Here is a 16,855-nt window from a genome sequence, read left to right as displayed (position 1 = left end):
TATTTCGGTCAGACCGAGTTTTCTGATTCGGTCCCACCGAGATTGGTAAATTGTGTGTAACGGTTGGATTTTGTGTGGAGGCTATATATACCCCTCCACCTCTTTCTCATTCAGTGAGAGAGCCATCAGAACACACACATCATTCCAACTCATATGTTCTGAGAGAGAACCACCTACTCATGTGTTGAGACCAAGACATTCCATTCCTACCATATGAATCTTGATCTCTAGCCTTTCCAAGTTGCTTTTCACTCAAATCTTCTTTCCACCAAATCCAAATCCTATGAGAGAGAGTTGAGTGTTGGGGAGACTATCATTTGAAGCACAAGAGCAAGGAGTTCATTACCTACACACCATTTGTTACTTCTTGGAGAGTGGTGTCTCCTAGATTGGCTAGGTGTCACTTGGGAGCCTCCGACAAGATTGTGGAGTGAACCAAGGAGTTTGTAAGGGCAAGGAGATCGCCTACTTCGTGAAGATCTACCGCTAGTGAGGCAAGTCCTTCGTGGGCGATGGCCATGGTGGGATAGACAAGGTTGCTTCTTCGTGGACCCTTTGTGGGTGGTTGCTTCTTCGTGGACCCTTCGTGGGTGGAGCCCTTCGTGGACTCGCGCAACCGTTGCCCTTGGGTGGAGCCCTGTGTGGACTCGCGCAACCGTTACCCTTCGTGGGTTGAAGTCTCCATCAACGTGGATGTAGGATAGCACCACCTATCCGAACCACGGGAAAAACATCCGTGTCTCCAATAGCGTTTGAATTCTCCAAACCCTTCCCTTTATATTCTTGCAAGTTGCATGCTTTACTTTCCGCTGCCAATATACTCTTTGCATGCTTGCTTGAATTGTGTGATGATTGCTTGACTTGTCCTAAAATAGCTAAAATCTGCCAAGAACTAAAATTGGGAAAAGGTTAAGTTTTTATTTGGTCAAGTAGTCTAATCACCCCCCCTCTAGACATACTTTCGATCCTACAAGTGGTATCAGAGCTTTGGTCTCCATTTGCTTGATCTCCATAGCTTTTGGTGGTCATAGCCCTGGTTTCACAACCTAGGAGAGTATGGCGTCTAGCGAGGGAAATTATCACCGTAGAGGTCCTTACTTTGATGGTACTAATTTTGCTAGTTGGAAGCATAAAATGAAAATGCATATTCTTGGACATAACCCCGCTGTTTGGGCTATTGTGTGTGTTGGTTTGCAAGGTGACTTCTTTGATGGGAGAGAACCAAACCGTGAAGCTACCGCGGATGAGTTGAAGATTTTGCAATACAATGCTCAAGCTTGTGATATTCTCTTCAACGGATTGTGCCCCGAAGAATTCAACAAAATCAGCCACCTTGAGAATGCAAAGGAAATTTGGGACACTTTGATTGATATGCACGAAGGTACCGACTCCGTCTAGGAATCCAAGTTGGATGTGCTTCAAAGCCAACTTGACAAGTTCAAGATGAAGGATGGTGAAGGTGTCGCTGAAATGTACTCTAGGCTTGCTCTCATCACAAATGAGATTGCCGGCTTAGGAAGTGAAGAGATGACCGATAAATTCATCATCAAGAAGATCCTAAGAGCCTTGGATGGAAAATATGATACCGTGTGCACATTGATCCAAATGATGCCCAATTACAAAGATCTCAAGCCAACGGAGGTGATTGGAAGAATTGTTGCTCATGAGATGTCACTTAAGGATAAAGAGGAACTTCACAACAAATCAAGTGGTGCCTATAAAGCCTCATTTGAAGCCCCTACATCATCAAGTGAGAAACAAGACTTCAATGAAGAATTGAGCTTAATGGTGAAGAAATTCAACAAGTTCTACAAGAGTAGAAGCAAAGATAGAAGCTCCAAGTCAAGGTCCTACAATGACAAAAGATCTTCTAGTCGAGAGCGGAACTGTTACAATTGTGGAAGACCCGGACACTACTCCAATGAGTGTACGGCTCCCTACAAGAGAAGAGAAGATTCTCCAAAAAGAAGAAGCAAAGGATCACCACCAAGAGAGAGAAGGAGTAGAGATGATCGTTATGAACGAAGATACTCACGGAGAAGCAAGGATTCAGAAAGGAAGGAAAAATCATCAAGGAGCTACACAAGACGAAGACATCAAGCTCATGTTGGTGAATGGGTATCCGGCTCCGACTCCGACAGCCACTCCGAGAGAAGTTATCACTCCGACTCCGAAGATACTCAAGATGAAGGTGTTGCCGGTCTAGCACTTGTGTCAACCAACTCCTACGACATATTTGACTCACCAAATGAAGGAATTGGAAGATGCTTCATGGCCAAAGGTCCTAAGGTAACACACCCCGAGTATGTTGATTTCAATAGTGATGAAGATGACTTATTAGGTGATGATTTGCTTGGTGACAACTCTAGTGATTAATACTATGATGAAAGACCAATTAATCATGCTAATCAAGATAAAACGAGTGACAATGATAAGGAGAAGATTGAGGCTCTAACTAAAGAACTAAAAACTCTTAAGTTGGCTCATGACACTATCTTCGAAGATCATGGAGAACTTTTAAGAGCTCATGAGAAACTACGCTTTGAAAATCTCAATCTTGAGCAAGAGCATGAGTTCTTAAAGGCAATCAATGATGATCTCCGCAAGAAAAGTTCTTCTTACATTGCCAAGCATTTACTCTTATCCACTTACATGCCTCAAGTCAAGTCTAACAAGAAAGATTCTTCCTCTAGTAGTAACAATGATCATGCTAAATACAATATTGTTGCTTCTAGTAGTTCTCTTGATTCCACTAATGATTCTCTTAGTCAAGTTACACTTGAGCAAGAAAATAGCTTATTGAAGGGAATTATAGAGAAAGGAGTGTACAAAAGCCTTGCTGGGAGTAAGCAATTCGAGGAAATTGTGCGCAAGCAAGGAATGCACCGGAAGAATCAAGGTATTGGTTTTGAACGAAAGTTCAATGCCAATGGAGTTGAATGGGAAGAAGATCAATACCCCAAGACAAAGTTTGTCCCTCAACAAGAGAAGTATACTTCTTTCAAGGGGACACAAGCTCAAGATGATCTTCCACCACAAGACTACGAGCAAAAAGGCAAGGACAAGCTTCAAGAGGAAATTGATGCATTTGAAGAAGCTCCTAAGACCTTAGTCAAGTGGATTCCCAAGACTTCTTCAAGTTCCACTTCATCAAGTACGACTACAACTCCAAGGATTCCCATCAAGATGATGTGGATCCAAAAGAAGAAGAACTAGAGAGTTCTCGAGGGTGACTCCGCCAACATACTTCACTCTTATCATTTTGGCAAGAACAAGTGCAATCAACTTCCACATCTTGCACTAGTTCAAGGAGTCACAAACCCTCTTGTTGGTAAGACAAGGGACAAGGTAACCTAAAAGTTTTCATGGACATCATCTTTTGTGTGCATCACTCTATGTCTATGGATATCCTTGTTTGTTCCTTGTGGGACTAACCCATGTAGGTATTGAAAGTGCAATTCACTCAAATGGATAGCTCCAAGAGATCTACATCAACATTGAGCATCCACATCTTCAATATCTACATGAAGTCATCATCGACAAAACCCATGGTTAGTTCATCCCTCTTAGGGGGGATATCACATCTAGGGGGAGCTTTACTCTAAGACTTGAGCTAAAGCAACTCTAAAGATGTGAACAAAACAATGCTTTATGTAAAAGTGGTAACCCCACTTGAGCTTAAACGATGAGTATGACCTACGATCAAGTGTTCTCACTTGACTCCTAAGTCAATATACTCATATATAGATGACCTAGTCATCGCAAATTGCTTGATAGATGCTAGAATTGGTTGTGCATGCCTTGCCACATATTTCATTAGCCATCTTATTGTGTGAGCATGCTGATTGCATATTTTACTCATTCGAGGACATCCACTTGTTGCTTTGATTGTTCGGTTTTATTTCTTTTTGCCAAGTGGATGGACAAGAATGCCTAAGAACCTCCTCTAGCTATCTATGCTTTTCTCGTCTCAAACTCTATTCATGCTGCATCACAAAATTTGATCAAGTCAGATTCGAACCACTCTGTGTGAGGAGCGCTCAGAGTCCCCGATTCGTCATAGACTTAAACTTCCAAAACCTCTTTATGATTCTCGGTCTGACCGATACTCCACTTTTGGTCCTACCGAGATCATTAAGTTGATCTAGGTTTTCGATCTCAGTGCAACCGATTTGAACCTTTCGGTCTCACCGAGTTTCAGTAACTGCACGCAGTTATGAATCTTGGTGCCACCGAGTTGTTCAACTCGGTCACACCGACAGGGTCGGGCTATATATAGTCACGGGCAAAATTTGGAAATTTCTCCGAACCCCTTCGCCCGCGCAATAGCCTGCTCTGCCCCCGAGGTCTCCGGATTGTCTTCTCGCCGCCAGCAGCCTCTAGTCGCTGGTCTCCGTCGCCGTCAACGGGATTTCTGCCCCGCCGTCGCCGCCGTAGCAAGTCCCTGCCGAACTAGGGTATGGACTTGATCTTTGTGCTATTCCTCAATCTGATTCCTAGCACATTGTGATCATATTGTTTCTGGCCACGTTTGATAAACTTCTATCCAGTCAAAACGCTCATAGATTAGGTTTGATTCGAAAATTCTAGGTTTAGGTTTCCGCCGAAACCATCTCGGACCCACCGAGTTGAAAAACTCGGTCCCACCGATTTGGCTTATGCCATTGCACAAGTAAAACTCGGTCTGACCGAGAATTACTATCGGTGTGACCGATTTTTGAACTCAGTGAAACCCTAGCAGTCTCGGTGCCACCGAACTGTGACTCGGTCTGACCGAGTTCACTAGTTTAGGTTCCAAAACTGCTTCGGTATCACCGAGTTTGAAAATCGGTAGATCCGAGATGATTTCAGTGGGAAACTAAAACTAAGTTTTTGGATCATTCTTTTTGCAAAAATCTCTGCATTTTGTGATGCTCATCCACTATATCTCCTCTATAATCTATTCACAGGGTCAGCAGTCAGTTTGCAACATGTCAGACCAGAGTGACAGCCAAAACTTGTCAGAGCAGCAAGTGCAGTTGAGTGAGGGCACTAGCCCCTCAAGTTCCTCAGATGATGGCAGCAGGAGCACACCCAGCAACCTGCCTAAAGCTGCCACGAGACAAAGGAAGAAGAAAACCTCAGATTCTGAAGATGAGGACTATGTGGCAGAGGAAGAGGCCACCTCCAAGAGAGTTGAGCCAGCTCAAGGCTCAAAGCCAGGCCTGAAAATTAAAAGGCCAGCAGGCAGGCAACCCATGTCAAAGGCTAGAGCCTCAACTGAGAAGCCTGCTCCCATTGAGCCCGTTGCAGCTGAGGGCAAGAAAAGGAAAGAGAGAGTGAAGAAGACTGTGGCTAGAGTGCTTGGGAAGGCCTCCATCATGGTAGAAGAGGAGGAGGAAGAAGAGGCAGCTGCACCAGCGCCCAAGGCAGCCAATCTTATGGGAGATGCCATAAGGTCAGGGGGAGCTGCATCCAAGCCCAAGGAAGCACCTAAGGCTGCATCTAAGCCTAAAAGTGCACCAAAGAGAAACACAAGAAGCATCCCAGCCACTGAGAAGAACAAGGCCCCAGTGTCTGAGACTGTTGCAAAGGAAGAGGAAGAGAGTGTCCTTCGGAAGCTCAAGCCCAAGATCCCAGACCACAACGATGATCATCCTGTGGCTGAGGATATGAAGCTCAGGAGAGACTCAGGGCTCAGGAAGTGGAGAGAAGCAGATCCATATGCTTCTAGGAGAAGGACTGCAGTGGACTATAGATTTCATACCAAGGAGCAGCAAGATTTCTATGAGACAGTGCTACTTGACAAGAAGCCAATCGTATGTGACATGAGATGGGTCGACTGGACCTATATCAAGGACAATGAAGAGTACTACCCAGGAGTTCAGGACAGCTTTAAGGCGTGTGGAGTAGAGGACTTTGTTGGGCAAAAGCTCACAAAGTGGAACGAGGAACTCATCATGCAGTTCTACTCCATAGCTCACTTTTATCCAGATGGGAGGATTACATGGATGTCTGAGGGTACGAGGTACCACTCTACTGTTGAGGAATGGGCGAAGCTGATCAATGCCCCAGAGGAGCAAGCAGATGACTTGGACATTTATGCCAAGAAAAAGATGGACCACAACTCCATGACCAACATGTACAAGGAGATTCCGAATGAAGCACTTGACACGTTCAAGTTTGGCTCAGTGCATTATCTGCTCTCAGGATTGCCTACGATCAACTGGATCCTTAGGCACACCCTTCTGCCCAAGTCTGGAGATCACAAGATGATCAGAGGTCACGCGATCAATTTGCTTCATGTTTTTGACATGCCTCAAAAGTTCAAAGTCATGAGCCTTATAGTGGAAACAATCAAAAGGACTGCGGCAGATCAGAAGAGGAGCTGTGGATATGCCCCTCAGATTCAGGAGCTCATCAACTCCAAGACGGGCACGGGCGTATATTTGTTGGATAAGGAACACCTGCCCATCTGTCCAGATTTTGAGAACAATGAAGTTGTGATGACAGAGAATGAACCATCATCTGCCCATGCACAAGCTCAGAAGGAGAAGGCGAAGAAGGAGAAAGCTGCCAGGATGCCTACTCAAGCAGAGGCATCTGACTATTTCTTTACTTGATTGCGTCCACCCTACGGATTGAGCAGAGTATAGCCACCCTGACTCAGAACCAGGCGAGTTTAGAGAGGATCATGGAACAGAGGTTCTATGACTTGGACATCAAGGTGACAGAGATACAGACTGTCGTGGAGCAGCTCCAGGACGACATGAATGAGAGGAGAGGCAGGACCACGACTCATGCTTTTGCGAGGGTGCCACGAGGTCCGAGGTCGTCTGCACTGCCAGTTGCTGACACCAGAGCTACAACGTCTGCACCAGCCACAGCCTCCGTTCCACCAGCTCCAGCATCCACTTCAGCCTCGACTCCGACCACGTCTACCGAAGGCTTCGTCCTTGGAGTGATCCGGACTCCACCACCACCTGAAGATTAAGCCTGAGCGTCGACTTAGCACTATGCATTTTCTAGGAACTTTTTGGTAACTTGTTGCCAAAGGGGGAGAAAATGTATAGATCATAGGCTTCGAGAGAGAGTGTTGCTTTATTCTCTCTTGTTTTATTTGGTGGTTTCTTCGAACTTTGTTTGCTTGTGTGTGAGATACTACGTCCTTATGCCTGTGAGACATCGATGATCATGTGTTTGATCATAAGCTACACTTAATGTTTGCTTGATGCTTGCTTAAATATTATCATTCTATCTATCATTTGTGATCATTCACTATTCTTGGTGATGAGTGCATGTATTTCAATCTTATCATTTTTTTGAGCACTCCACCAAGATGTATGTGACATGGAAGAGTAACCCATGATTCTAATTCTTTGTGCATTTGCAGTCCAAAGCAAATTTTAAATATGCACAAATTTAGGGGGAGCTCTTACTTATCACATACCTCTCAAAGCGACGATATATTTCATGCTTATTATCATTTGTCGAAGCTTTGATCTATATGTTGTCATCAATTACCAAAAAGGGGGAGATTTAAAGTGCAACTATCCCTAGGTGGTTTTGGTAATTCATAACAACATATAGCTCATTGAGCTAATACTATTCCAAGATAATTATTTCAGGAAAGCTCAATGATTGGCATGGCATGGATGTGAAAGTGGAACCCTCAAAATGCTAAGGACAATGGATTGGCTCAAGCTCAAAAGATCAAGACTCTTCATTTTATATTTTAGTGATCCAAGATCACATTGAGTCCATAGGAAAAGCCAATACTATTAAGGAGGGATGAGGTGTTGCTTAATGAGCCTCTTGCTTCATGTGCTTAGTGATACGCTCCAAAACCCTCAACTACTTTCCCATATCCACATATGACCAAAACTCTAAGCCAAACTCGGTCCTACCGATTCTTCCTATCCGGTGCCACCGAGTTTCACTTGTCATTAGCCACTGCCAAACCCTAGCAATTCGGTTCTATCGATAAGGATCTCGGTCCCACCGAGATGGGGTTGCAAACTCTCTGTTTCCCTTTCGTAACTTTTCGGTCCCACCGAAAGAGCGAATCGGTCCCACCGAGATTGCAATGTAAACTCAGTGTTTCCCCTTTGTAACTTTTCGGTCTCACCGAGTTCCACTCGGTCTCACCGAAAGAGCAAATCGGTCCCACCGAGTTTGCCTGACCAACTCTCTGGTTAGCTAATTACCAAAGTCGGTCTCACCGAGTTTGTGTAATCGGTCTCACCGAGATTACGTTATGCCCAAACCTAACCGAATCGGTCCTACCGAGTTGCATGTCAGTCCCACCGAAATTCCTAACGGTCACTAGGTTTACTATTTCGGTCAGACCGAGTTTTCTGATTCGGTCCCACCGAGATTGGTAAATTGTGTGTAACGGTTGGATTTTGTGTGGAGGCTATATATAACCCTCCACCTCTTTCTCATTCAGTGAGAGAGCCATCAGAACACACACATCATTCCAACTCATATGTTCTGAGAGAGAACCACCTACTCATGTGTTGAGACCAAGACATTCCATTCCTACCATATGAATCTTGATCTCTAGCCTTCCCAAGTTGCTTTCCACTCAAATCTTCTTTCCACCAAATCCAAATCCTATGAGAGAGAGTTGAGTGTTGGGGAGACTATCATTTGAAGCACAAGAGCAAGGAGTTCATTACCTACACACCATTTGTTACTTCTTGGAGAGTGGTGTCTCCTAGATTGGCTAGGTGTCACTTGGGAGCCTCCGACAAGATTGTGGAGTTGAACCAAGGAGTTTGTAAGGGCAAGGAGATCGCCTACTTCGTGAAGATCTACCGCTAGTGAGGCAAGTCCTTCGTGGGCGATGGCCATGGTGGGATAGACAAGGTTGCTTCTTCGTGGACCCTTTGTGGGTGGTTGCTTCTTCGTGGACCCTTCGTGGGTGGAGCCCTTCGTGGACTCGCGCAACCGTTGCCCTTGGGTGGAGCCCTGTGTGGACTCGCGCAACCGTTACCCTTCGTGGGTTGAAGTCTCCATCAACGTGGATGTAGGATAGCACCACCTATCCGAACCACGGGAAAAACATCCGTGTCTCCAATAGCGTTTGAATTCTCCAAACCCTTTCCTTTATATTCTTGCAAGTTGCATGCTTTACTTTCCGCTGCCAATATACTCTTTGCATGCTTGCTTGAATTGTGTGATGATTGCTTGACTTGTCCTAAAATAGCTAAAATCTGCCAAGAACTAAAATTGGGAAAAGGTTAAGTTTTTATTTGGTCAAGTAGTCTAATCACCCCCCCTCTAGACATACTTTCGATCCTACAGTTAGATTGGTGGAAAGTTGCTAGAACACGCTATCCAACTTTGAGGCTGCTAGCATGTGATATTTTTGCAACTCCGGTCAGCACGGTAGCCCCAGAATCAGCATTTAGCACAAGTGGTAGAGTTCTAGTTCTAAGCGGTAGAACTCCAGTCCTTATGTTTGCTTAAATATGCCAATTTCCCAATGGGTTTAGGGGACGGGCAAAAGGCTAGCCCTGCGCACGGTGACGGGGACGGGGACGGGCTTCCGATATTTTCATGGGGATGAGTTTGGAAAGGCAAAACCTGATGGGTTTCGTCCCCGTTGCCATCTTGACTCCTGACTTCTAGCGATTTATTTTGCAATTTCTGCAACAAAACCAATGTTGAAAAAATTTCTCCCGTAACATCACCTATGTTACAAAAAAGAGTGAAGACGAAAAAAGAAATCTGCAACAAAGCCTTCATTGCAAAAAGAAAAATCTGCAACAAGCCCTTTGTTGCAAAAAATTTTTACAACAAAACCTCAGTTACAAAAATTTCTGCAACAAGATCATCATTGCAGAAATTTTCTGCAATAAGACCTATGTTCCAATGATGGAGGACACTGCTGCGCCAAATCTAACGGCCTGCGAGCCGACCGATCTTTTAAAAAGATCAGCCGGCGGACGCGTAGCACGCCTTGTATTTGAATTAATTTGAAGGTATTTGGATTAAATCAGGCTCGAGTAACTAGAAAAATGTCCGCCAAAATATGCTTTTTGGATTCTAAATATGTAACTTCATTTACGAGAAATTTCTAGACTAGTTTGGATTGGTTCAAATTTGGTATTTAAATTTGCATAAAAATAAAATTAACAAATCTTTGGTTTTTCCCCTTTTTAACAGGAAACGGTCCAGAACGATGTGGACCAGCTTCATCAAACATTTTGGAATACATTTGCGAAAGGACCCCAAAGAAATGCAGAAATACACTCAACCGGAGTACTTTATAGAAAAGACCCTAGACACGAGAGGGAGATTGCAATGTGATCCACAATCTACCATCTCTAAGCTTCACCTCTAGGCCAAAAATCCCCCTCACCGGGGACAAGACCACTTAATCGGAGCCTAAGGAAGGTTAATCGCGCAGACAACTGACTCATTTTCAATAGAAAGGAATGGCCAAACCTATCCAGCTAGCTGGTCAACCTTAGTGATCTTATCGGCCGGCAAAGCAGAAACGGACGACCACGGTCCCGGGAAGGGGACTTTGCCATTACTTCATTGTCACCGGGACAGAGAAGGAATGAACAACGGGAGAAAGTCAAGCATGCCTTCCTTTCAGCACCATGGCAGGAGGAAAAAGTGTCGCCCTTCAGTTAGAACAATTGGCGGTGTAGCAATTGAGGCAGTTGCAGAACACCAAAGATGATATGCGAAAGACAGAGCATTCGTTAGTCACATGTTTGCAAGCTTCTTGGGATATTGTATTACCGAGAGGGCTTAGAGATATCTCTTTGTCATACGAAGTGACAAATTTCAGTCTCAATCCATGAAATCCAAGAATACTTTCAAAGATACATGTAGAGTATCTTTATGACAAATTCATGTTTTGCCTCATTGTTGCTCCGTTGAGGCTACTTTTTTAACTTGCTCTGCTGAGGCTACTTAGCTAGCCAAATCCTATTCGGCGTCCTAAGTGCCCGCTACAATACAATTTGCAAATGGGCGCACACCCCTCATATGCACTGGGTCGGTCCATTCTGCCTTATTTTTTCAGCCAAAACCTGCAAAAAGTGTGTGCGCGATAGTAACCACCCCGACCAGCTGATCCATTGCGACCATTTACTACCTTCTCCTACTTTTATTTCTTTTATATGTCCGTGCCCCCAAACCGTTTATATCGGTTTTTATTTCCTTTTCATGCCACAAATCGATGAACTTTTTGGAAATGCGTGATTTGTTTTCCAAATTCATGAACTTTTTTTAAAGAACTTTTTTCCAAACTCATGAACTGTTTTTCAAAATTAGTGAACTATTTCAAATTTGTCAGTGTTCTTTCAAAATTGATGAGTTTTTTTTGGCAAATTGATGAACTTTTTTCAAACTCGACGAACAGTTTATTCAAATTTGATGGACTTTTTTTGAAAATTCATGGACTTTTTTTAGAAAATCAATGAACTTTTTTCAAATTCGTAATCTTTTTTCAAATATGTGAACTGTTTTCAATATCCGGTGAACTCTTTACAAATTCGTGAACTTTCTATTTAAAAATCAATGAATCTATTTAAAAATCCATGAACCATATTTTCAAAATATGGTAAAAGTTTTAAAGTTCTTTATCAAAATCGATGAACTTTTTTCATGTCTGTGATTTTTTTCAAAATCTGGTGAACCTTTCAAAACCATAAACGTTTTTCAAAATTGATGAAATATTTTCGATTTTTGTGAACATTTCTTTGAAAATCCATGAATTGTTTTTCAAAATCGATGAACTTTGAAAAATGTGGATTCTTTTTCATATTTATGTTTTCTTAAAAGAAAGGATTTGAACTGGGACCGAAACAATGGTCATATACTTTGTTTTCGGAACGAACACATCAAAGTCATAGTGATGTGGTAGTTACTACGCCAAGTCCCTTGCGGTAGCATGTGGGTTCAAATCCCTGTCCTTGTATATTTTCCTTGATGTTTGTTTTTTAGCATATGGACGTGAGCAAAGCTGGACTGGCCCACTATTGCGCACCTTTGGGCACCCTCTACCCTAAGTGGCGCTGATGGCGACGAAGAGGAGCTGTCACTTAGCTAAGCGTCAATTTATTGATGGTTCCTTTTTTATCCAAAAGTAACAAAGCAATATGGATGCATCATATTCTAACCAAATCTTCACAAAAATTGCTCAGATGTCATGTAAAGTAAAACATTTATATGTTTATTAATATTAATTGTGTGACCCATTGGGCGACCCACGACCGGACCTCATGTCCATATCCTACCCGTGACTAATCGGGTTGCCTATCGGGCTTACCCATGGGTGAAGATGGCGACCCATACACTACCTATTCGGGTCAAAAGCCCATGGGCGATGCTGCCCATGGGTCGGATTGCTGGGCTGAAACGGGAACAATGTCGTCCGCTAGTTAGGCCAAGACCTAACCATTTTTTCTTTTCTATTTACTTTTCTTTTCTTCTATTTTTGTTATTCTCCTTTTAAAACTGTATGTTCTTTTTGAAACCTATTCAAAAAATTTAAAATTTGTCTTGGATAGCAAAAATGATCTTGTGCTCAAATATTGTTTATAATTTTAAAAAGTGTTCCGGAATAGCAAAATATGTCCCATTTAAAAAAATGTTCGCAAATTGAAGAAATGTTTATGTTTCCAAAAAAGTTGATGACTTTTTTAAAAAATTATTGTTTGCAATTTGTGTTCAGACTATTTCATCAATTATTAGGAATTTGTAAAAAATGAAAAAGTGTTAAAGTTTCTAAAATTTTCATACACAATCTGAAATTCCTAAATTATTATCAAATTCCATGAAATGGTTAGGACATCAAAAAATGTTGATGCAGATTGATAATGATGGAAATTAAAAATAAAAAACATTCAAATTAGGAAATACTATATGCTTGCGGATGCACCCATTTTGCCTAGTGTGGCACACTCGTCTTAGCTGGTAGGTTTTTTAGACTATGGATAAATGACCCCAACTTTTTGCAGCAGTGTGGCATGGACATATGAGGCATCTTGGCCAGATTTGTATGACTTTTGACATTGTTGGCATATTGCGACACATCCAACCATTTTTCATGGAGAAAACTCCAGAAAATGCAAAATTGTCAAAAATACAAACAACTTGGCATGATGCCTTGAATTGGTCATATAAATTGGTGGGAAATTTTTGGGGCCGTTTGACGTACAATGTGCTTTCAAAGGGACCCTTCTGGCTTACCTAAACACCCTTCGTTGAATATTGTCTATTTTTGAACACCCTTAGAATGAACCCAACTTTTGCAATCAGGTGGGCATGCCCATGATAGGCATACATGTCTGGTTTGAACGACTTTTGACATCGTATGCAAGTTGCGACACGTCCAGTCATTTATCGACCTTTTTTAACCGAGAAAACTCCATCAAATCCAGAACTTGTCAAAAAAAACTTGGCATGATGCCTCATACAAGTCCATGAAAAAATTGGGTCCATTTGAAGGAAGTACAAAAACAACGTGCTATCAGACAAAGTCTTCTAGCCCTACCTGAACACCCTCCATTCAGTATGGTCTATTTTTGTACATCCTTGAAATGACCCCAACTTATGCAAGTGGGTGGGCATGCCAATGGTAGGCATCCATGTCAGGTTTGAACAATTTTTGTCACCATACGCAAGTTGTGACATGTCCAGCCATTTATCGACCTTTTTGACTGAGAAAACTCGAGAAAATGCAAAATTCATTGAACATCAAAACAACTTGGCATGGTACCTTGAATTGGTCAGACAAGGCCATGGAAAAAATTTGGGCCACTTCAAGGATATCGAGAAACAACGTGCTCTCAGATGGAGCCTCCCTCGCCTATCAAGACCATTTATCGCCCTTTTTGACTCAGAAAACACCAGAAAAAACAAACTTGTAGCAAAGCCCAAAACAACTTGGCATGGTGTGATTGAATTTGTCATACGAGCCAATGAAAAAAATTCATGCCATTTGACAGATATAGTGAAACAACTTGCTCTCAAACAAAGCCTCCTTGCCTACTCACACACCGCACGTTGAAGATGGAGTTTTTTTGGACATCTTCTATATCTAAATAGCTAGCCCCCACTAATATATTTCTCTCAACATGCAAGCATGCCACCTCATCATTCAACTTGCATAGGAAAGGCCCATCTCAACATGCAACTATGCACATTAAAAATTTACTTCAACATGCAAACATGCATGCATGTAAATTCCATTCTATTATGGTATTATATTTAATTCTTATATAATTTTAAAAACTATTATTTCAAATATTAATGTTCCATATAACCAAAATCTTACTAAAATATTGCTAAATGTCCCGCAACAACGTGCGGGGCTTCATCTAGTTCTTGGAACGACCCAAACTTTTGCCAGTAGGTGGGCATGCCCATGGTAGACATCCATATCAAGTTTGGGGGGAAACTATTTATAATTATAATTTAAGTAGGTACTTAAAATTGTTATCTTAAGTTACTATCATAACTAATAAATACAAACAGATAAAAATCATAATTTAAGTTTTTTTTCAAAAAACAGTTAATATATTCTTAAAACAAGAATTTAAAATAGATACTTAAAACTATTATTTTGGTATTCCAAAAAATATTTCAAAATTCTAAACAGGTCAAAAAGAACAATAAAGTTTAAAACATAGAAAAATAAATTAATGAAAAAAAGAGAAGAAAAAATATAAAAAAAGAAAATAAAAAATATGTAGGCCTTCGCCCAACTAGAAGAGGACATCGCTCGCATTGGGCGCGTGTTGGGCCGGCCCAGGCACTCGCAGATTCGAAAAAACTTTATTGATTTTGGGAAAAAATTATGAATTTTAATATTTCAAAGATTTTGAAAAAAGTTCACTAAAAAAGTTGCATAGAAAAGCATTTCCAGTTATAGGAACCTCAGATTCCTAACCGTGTTTCTTTCTTTTTCCTTTTATTTTCTCTCCTATTTTGTTTTTTATGTTTCTTATCTTCCCTTTTTCGTTTTATTTGACTTTTCCCTTTTTTCTGTTTATTGTTTACATTTTCATAAATTCATAAATTTAGAATTTTGTTTTGCATATGAAATTGTATTTCATATTTTTAAATTTGTTCATTTTTGAATTTCAAAAATATACCTACATTTTTCTGTTTTTCGGTTTTCAAAACATGCCTTCACTTAACATTTTTTGTATTTTGAAAAATATGGTGAGCACATTTTGGAAAAGGTGATATTTTTTGAATTTTGAGAACCAATTTTCATAGCAGAGACATTTCTTGAATCGACGAACTTTTTTCAAATCAGTGACTGTATTTGTCAACCAATTCCAAAAATGAATTCATTATATATTTTCACAAATGTTTGTCGTGTATCATAAAATTATCATCCTATATTATAAAATTGTTCAATATGCTAAGGTGTATTTATTAAGATGTAGATCCTAGATTATAAAAATGTTCAATATATTTTTTAAATGTTCATAATGTAACTGAAAATTTTTCATCGTGTATTATATTATTTTCATCACTTTATACTTTCTGTTCAAGTATTCAGTAATTGTTAAAGTTTCAAAAAATGCCACGGTACATCGAAAAAGTGTTCATCATGTATTGAAAAATTGTAACATGCATTTGAAAAAAAATCATCGTATATTTAAAAAAATGTTCAGTGTGTATTTTAAATTCAGTTTAATATTTTTTGCTAACAGTTCAAAAAATGATTCCGAATTCTAAACTTGTTCGCAATTTCAAAACAACCGTTCATATTTCTAATAAATATTCTCGTTTTAAAATTTGTTCCCTTTTTCAAAATATTTTTAACATTTTAAAATTTTGTATTAGAATTTCCAAATTTGCTCAATATTTTCAAACATTGTTCGCATTTTGTAAGAAATTTCGTTCACCTTTTTCTAAGAAATGTTGAAAATATGAAAAATAAATCAATGGATTTGCGCATTGTAGTTATTACCTTATCATTAGTGCTGCATTTTAGCCATCTGTAGCCAGTAGTTTGTATCATGAGGTTGGGAGTTCGATTCCCACCAGGTGCTTTTATTTTTCGTCAAAGTGAAATCCCCCCATTTGTGCTCCCGCGTGCCTCCCTCGCCCGGGGGAACGACGTCAAGCGGGCGGTGTGGGAAGGCTTCTACGGTGTGGAGGAGTGCGGTCGAGATCTCGCGGAGGAGATGTTGGTGGCCCACCGGCGTGGGAGAGGACAGATGCGGCGCGGTTCGGCTAGGTGTGTGGCAGCGACCTCCTATTGCCGTCAGCGGGGGCCCGTTGAGGTGGATTAGTGAGCGTGGTGGCCTCCTGGTGGTATCGACCGGTGTGCTGCTGAGGTAGTTTGGATAGCGCGATGGTCTCCTGGTGGTGCCACAGACCCGTTGGAGGCGGAGGAGCGTTTTCGATTTGCGGCTTTGGGCCAGTCTGGGGCTTATGGTTGCCTGATCTAGGGCTCAGGGATGCAGTTGCCGTGTTGCGACCTACTGGAGCTGGTGCGTGGGTTGCTGGAGTGGTGTGGCGGTCCTTGGCTGCGCTGGAAGAGGGGCATGTTCTAGAGCTGCAAGTTCTTGGCCGTGAGGGAGGAGGAAGAAGGGCTATGTGTCATTGGCTGTGCAGGTTGTCAGTATTCCGCGACATTATGATCACTTTTGGCAAGGTGTTGCGGTCGTGGCGGGGTGACTCGTCATGGATAGTGGCCTCCATTCGGTGGGCAAGGATGGAGGTGCTTGACGTTACAGACGAAAATCGTGCTCGTCTTTGTTCGATGGCGGCAATGACGGTGCCTGTGGGTGTCATTCCTCTTGGAGGTGTAGCGAAGGTGTGTCGGCATCTCTCCTTTCTTGCTTGGGTTGTTGTTTGTGGGCGAAAGCTTATATTTGTTTCCAGA

Source organism: Triticum urartu, chromosome 5A (genome assembly GCF_056163025.1).
Source record: "Triticum urartu cultivar PI428250 chromosome 5A, HENAU_Tu73, whole genome shotgun sequence".
Taxonomy (NCBI): domain Eukaryota; kingdom Viridiplantae; phylum Streptophyta; class Magnoliopsida; order Poales; family Poaceae; genus Triticum; species Triticum urartu.
Note: the sequence above shows the minus strand (reverse complement) of the source record.